The following is a 6,136-nucleotide window of genomic DNA, read 5'->3' as shown; positions in this document are numbered from 1 at the left end:
CATCTGGGCGTGACGTCAGCGCGGGGCCGCAGCCCGCGCCAGCAGGTGGGCGGCGCGCGCGGGGGGCAGCGCCCGCCGACGGGAGGAGGCGCGCGATTGGCCGGCGGCGCGCGCGGCCGGCACCCTCCGCCCCGGCGGCCGCAGCGCGCAGGGCGGCGCGCGCGGACCCCTCCGCCGGCCCCGGGCGCGGCCGGGGAGTTCCCGGGCCTTTCGCTCCCTGCCCTGCACGCTGTGAGGGACGCGAGCGATTCGACAGCATCCGTGTTAGAGCCGCACCGCGAGGGACAGTTTAACAGGCGCTGAACTCTACGAGATGAAAACGCGGTGAAGTTGGGACTGGTACAAGGGACAGGAAAGAGCGAGGCTGCACGGTTTGGTCCGCAGCTACGCAGATGGAGCTCGGGCGTGGATTGTAATGGGTTGTGACAGGTTTAACTAACTGCCAGCGAACACACTTGAAATCACCTTCCTGTCAAAACTCTAGCGCTCGCAGCCTCTGAATTATTTAAAAGTACAAATGCAAATAACTTGGGTTTCATTATTATTCTCTGCTTGTAAAAGATACAGCTTGGCCAGTTTTACAGAGATTAATGCCTGAAAAAAGGAGAGAGTTGTATGTGTAATTAACTGACCGAGTAGAAGTAAAGAAATGCATCTGAATGGAGATCTGAAAGCACTTGTGACACCTATTACCTTTTGCTGGAACATGTTTCTCCAGAGTAATTCCTGTGAAATTCAGGTCTTTAGCAAAGACTTTTTCTTCTCTGAGACAGAGATGATCAGAGGAGGGCTGCTTTGGAAGCCTTTCTTTCTGGAGGAAAAGTTTGGTGGAGTTTGAGGCGGCGTGAGTGGAAATGAACATCTATTCCAGAAACCCAAACACTTTTGGTGTTAGGCTGAGCAAAAAGTTGGTTTGATACATGTAAAAATACCACATTAAAGAGCGAAGTTTGCTTATGCTACCACTGTGCCTTGTGAAAAAACGGAATTTGTGTTGCCATGCAGCAGTGCCCCTCAGGGCCAGGCTCGTGGGGTAACCTGTGCGGGCCACAGTGCCCCCAGGTCTGCTCAGAACAGGGTGGTGCTGTCTCTGTAGCAAAGAAAGAAACGAGGTACCCAGTGCAGGAGGATGTGGTTTAATGCTGAATGAGACAGAACATTTTGATGCAGACATACCGTACTATACCATTTGTTCTGAGCAGATCTACAGGAAATGCTAACACATTTCCAAACAAAAAGGTGGGGTTTGGGACTTACCTGTTAGCCGAAAAAGGAATTCTGTGGAAAACATCTTTATAAGAAATACTGTATTCTTTTCTTTGCTTAAGCAGACCTACCTGGTAGTTCTTTAGTAGAAGATTCAGATTAGAAACCCTGCAGCTCTTTCAGCTTGAGAAGAAACGGGCCATTTTTAGGGAAATGAAGAAAGGGCAATACTTAAGCACAAGTTTTCAGTCTTAACTCCGGGATCAAGGACAATTATCAGAAAATGTACAGTAAAAGGGAGATCTGGACTGCTCTGGTTGCCAACCACCAGCAGGCTCTGATGTGGATTCTAGAGGTTCCCTGCCATTCTCTGTGTCCTCAGCCCACGCAACCTCCTCAGCGCTGCTGGGCCCCTCTCCTACCGCCTCTCCTCGACGCTCTCTCATCCCGTCACAGGCTGTTCTGGTCGAGCTCTCTCCCGCTGTGTAGCAGTGGCTTCCCCGGGATCAGAGGGGCCGGAGTGGCCGGTCCCCGGCCGGGCAGAGGTGCTGGTAGAGCCGACAGGGAGCTCGCAGCTCCCGGGATCTCCCGCCTTCAGCGCGGCCCACACCGCCTGCCCGGCGTGAGGGGAGAGCCCCTCGGGAGAGACGAGAACTGTGATTGGCTATCCCGGCCCCCTCGGGGCGGGCTGGCCAATGGGGAAGGCCTTTACATGCCATGCGAGGCGTCCTTCAGGCAGGTGCCGGCGTGGACGGTGTGGCCGATGGTGTACGTGTGGCCGGGGGGCTCTGTGCGAGACAATCCGCTGTTGTTCGTGTTTTGTGTTCATGGCGTGAGCGGGCAGGACACTGCTCACCACGTTCCTGCCGTCTCTGGCCAGCGGAGAGCGGCGCAGCGTCGTGTGCACAGCCGGGCCCGATGGCAGAGGCGGCTGTGAGCGGGTAATGGCTGGTACAGCTGAAGGCCGGGAGAGGGGCGGACTTTCTTTTTCAGCTGATCTCTTGGGTTGAAGCCGTGCCCTGATAGCAGCTGCTGATAGCAGGAGTACCTCTGAAGTAAAACCAGCGGCCGTAAGCAAGTTCCCCGTGGTCCATGGCTTCTTGCGCTGTTCTGCGGTCCGCACTGGGAGCGGGTGTTAGTAGCGGGCTGGCAATGTGGCACAGTGGCGTTCAGGGCTGCGGGCTCAGGGGAGGAGGTTTACTTGGATGACAACTTGCTCCCTCTTTGGTTGGATGAACCCTGTGAGCTGCCTTCTTCATTTGGGAAAGAGTAATGCTGTGAAGGTTACTTTTAATACAAAAGCTTTTATATGCAAAAAAAAGTTAATGATATTCAGCAGATGTTTATGTAGTCCAGTTAGGGTTCATGTATTACTCTCTTTTAAATCATAACTATGAACAAAAGTGTGCTTCTGACCTTCTAATAGCTCACAAGAAGTAAAAAAAGTCATGTCTTGCACACAGTTAGTATGAAAGTCACTATCGCTGCTTGTTCAAGAGCAGGGTGTGCAGTAAGTGTATTTGTCCCGTGGACATAATTCCAGCTGCCCAGTGGAACCAGTTTTGGCTTCGATGCAGGATTGCAAATCTCAAATGCAGCTGTGTGAACTAAGAGTAGTAAATAATCTCCCTGCAAGCAGCAGGGGTAGGAGGTCTGTCTGCTTTGCAAGGAACTTCAGTCGTTACATTAGATCCCTAGAACGAAAACAATTTATGGAAAATCACTAGACAAAATACTGTGCCCATTTATCAACTCCTTCTTATAATCATATCTATTTACCTGGCTATTAGTTCACGGATAATTGTTGCATGTTATTTTTTCTGATTAACTGTAAAAGTGAAGTTCTGTAAGTACATAGTAAATCTCGAATTCACCTCTGTTGAACATCTTATACCCGAATTGTTCGTACCAAAGGAAGTGAATTTTGAAACTGAGATTACAAAAAAAGTAATGAAAATAGATCTTACCTCCTTATTTAATTTTCTTGTTTGATTATACTGTTGATGTGTTCTTACCTGCAGGCATCTGGCCCACAAACTGAGGTGAGAATTTTTTCCTCTGTTGTGGCACTATTTTTCTATCCACTCAAGAAATACAGCCTGGTTTTTGGCAGAGGTTTTTAATATTTATTGTACATAATTTAGATTTTTGTTTAGTTGCAAGTGCATAGCAGCAGAATAATTTTACATGGAATCCACCCTGTTTTCCCCTTCCCAAAATAGCTCATTGCTTTAATTTACAGGAACAAGAAAGTCTAAAATGCTTTGTGAAATGAAAATAGTTTTATGGACTCTGTTAACAGGACCTTTAATCAGAATAGAACAAAGTCCTTCTACAAATGCCAGACTCGTGGCATGGCCAAAATAAAGAAATAATTGAGCTGTAGGAACGCTTTTTATAACTGGTGTAAAAACTGTTACTCCAATTAAAAGTTTGCTGTAATCCAAATAATAGTGAAAGACTGCAACATGCAAAATTGGGCCATCTGAAGGAAGAATTTTATGAGTGGGAAATATGAGGAATTTTATATGAGAGAAATTGGTTTAGTGTTCTGAAGAACATGATAAGATCTAAACATGCAGTTTCATAGTAGCAGATATTTCATCAGCACTTTTTCTGCCTGAGTTTGCTCAGTAATTTTTTCCTCTTTTCATACACTTCTGTGTTAGATCCAGTGAGTGAGATACAAGAAGTGTAAGCCACAGGAGTTCTGTGGACTTCGGGGAAGTAACATTATTTTATATCATCTCAGGAAGCTCTGTATGAGAACAGGAAAAGGCCACATAGCTGCTCTCCCTGTTTCAGTTCCTCCAAAGCATCTGTAAGATGAAGAGATGTAGTTTCATTTCATTTTGTCTATGTAAATAGTTCCTTTTCCAATGAAACAGAAGAAACAAGCTAAAACGGAAACAGAAAAAATAGCAGATGTCTCTGCCTGCGTTCTTGCCGTACTTGTAGCCACAATCCAATACCTTTACAGACTCTATCAGTCTGTACTGATGCTTTCCTGTGGTTCTTCCTTAGTGGTTTCATGGTTTGGGGGGCTCTGGAAAGAAAAGGGAATAAAAGGGGATGGAATTATAAAGCCTATGGCCTGCAGCTCTCTCGAAGATAAGCTTGCCTAACACTGTTTTGTTGGTATCAGGTTAATAATAATGCAGAAGTGCGGAAGATGGGAAGAGAGGGAGGCAATGAACAGGTTCTTGCCAGAAGTGAGCCACACTCTCCCCTGAATGTTTGCACAGAGTTTTCACCAGGCATCCCGGTGTCTTAATAAAAGAGTGAGTATAAGATGTTTAGCCTCATCTTCAGAATCCCTTTAGCTCATTTGAATTTGGACAAATCACTATGTTACAACAAGTAATTGCTTGAATGTGTTGAATCAACACTAATAAGACTCCACTTGTTAAAGACTTAGTAAAAAAAAATATCTAGTGGCTTACATTTGGCAGTACTTTTGCAAAAGGTGGAGGTAAGGCTTGAATATTAAAAAAGTCAGGAAGCCATTTTTACCTATGAGTCAGCAACTTTGACATTGCAGAAACACAGCAAGAAGCTTTGGAGGGCTGAGAAAGCACTGTAGGCTCTAGTGAAAGCAGTGTGCTCTCTCACTGAGCTCCCTGGACTGGCTGTGACAGGAATCCAAAATGCCAGAATATTGCCCATTGTGCTGTTGTAACTGATGATTGCGCACAAAATGGGAGAAGGTATTAGCATGGCAGTGATAAAAGTATAATTAGGGATATAAACTCTGAAAGAAAAAAAATCTCACATTTAAGAAGCATTTTGATACTTTCAAAACACAAAAGAAATTGTGTTCTCTGGCGTGAACTACATCAGTTTGTGCTATTGTGTCTGCTGTGGAAAAGAGAGTTTAATATAAATCTAAACACAGTCTTGCATTGAGCAGTGATTGAAAGGTTTATTTTTTTCAGCTGTTCATTTCTGCAGTAGGAGACTGAAGTGACCAGTATGGCAATGGAAGGGGCAGGGAAAGGGAGAGTCCCAACTGGACTCACTCCCACTGGTCTGAGGGAATTGGTATTCACTGGGTAGTGTTGTATCTTTGTGGAAAATGCTGAAAGCTGAGAAACAAAAGGAAGCACATTTCTTGTTCAGTGCTTAGTCCTTTTCTGTCACAAAGCATGAAATGATAGTTTAGATCTTAGAAGTGAGCAGCAATGATATTGTATGAAAACTGAATCAATTTTAATGGATTTTTTGGGAGAACACGATGACACTATCCACAGAATCATCAAAGCCACTGTGTATGCAAATAATGCTTGTGAATTTCTTAGTGGCAACATTGACTGGGGGCTGTGGGGTGCCTTACATGCTTATAAGGTTCTGTGGCTTCTGGCCATTACCCTTTCCATACTGGAATGGCCAGAGGCAGAAGTCAGGCACTCCTTCGTGAACAGCAAACTGAAATTTTGTTAGCTGAAATTCAGTTTCTGCTTCAGCTGTCAGACATTGCACTGATCTCAGCAGATCACAGGAGAAACCTGCAGTTGCTATGCTCATGGCAGTCTTTCTTATAGACAACCTGTGAGACAGCTGTGATCAAAGAAATGTCATGTATGAAGCTGTAAAAGACTATTTCTCTAGTTTCTTTCAGCCATGAAGCAGGAAAAGAGGACTTCAAGGTGCTAGTGCTGTTTCTTGCAATAATGATGAGCTGGTCATCATCGAAAGCTGCACAGGGATCAACAAATACACCAAGCAAGCCTGTTCATGGTGTGCCTGACCTCTGCAGCTGGGGCACAAGAGTGTCTTGGTTCATTTCCAGATACAGACCTGCTTTTCTTCTGTGGTGAGACCTCTGAAGTGGTGACCTACAACCAAACATTCAGGATTTTTGCTGTTAATTTCCTTTTTTATCTTCCCTTTACCTTTCTATCTTCTAATTTCCATGAGGTTGCTGTTCATC

General features: G+C 45.5%; 1 long non-coding RNA gene across 2 annotated transcripts; it reads left to right on the top strand.

Annotated features, from left to right (window-relative positions):
* Nucleotides 1-2,488: 2,488 nt before the first annotated feature.
* LOC137482032 (uncharacterized) lies at nucleotides 2,489-5,904 on the top strand. Of its 2 annotated transcripts, XR_011003842.1 has the most exons (3): nucleotides 2,489-4,027; nucleotides 4,352-5,176; nucleotides 5,815-5,904. It is a non-coding gene; the product is annotated as an uncharacterized lncRNA (long non-coding RNA). The 2 variants fall into 2 exon arrangements; XR_011003841.1 differs by lacking the exon at nucleotides 5,815-5,904 and having other exon boundaries at nucleotides 4,352-5,385.
* Nucleotides 5,905-6,136: the final 232 nt, after the last annotated feature.

Source organism: Anomalospiza imberbis, chromosome 13 (assembly GCF_031753505.1).
Source record: "Anomalospiza imberbis isolate Cuckoo-Finch-1a 21T00152 chromosome 13, ASM3175350v1, whole genome shotgun sequence".
Taxonomy (NCBI): Eukaryota; Metazoa; Chordata; class Aves; order Passeriformes; family Viduidae; genus Anomalospiza; species Anomalospiza imberbis.
The sequence above is the reverse complement of the archived record's forward strand: the minus strand, read 5'-3'. Positions and strand labels throughout refer to the sequence as shown.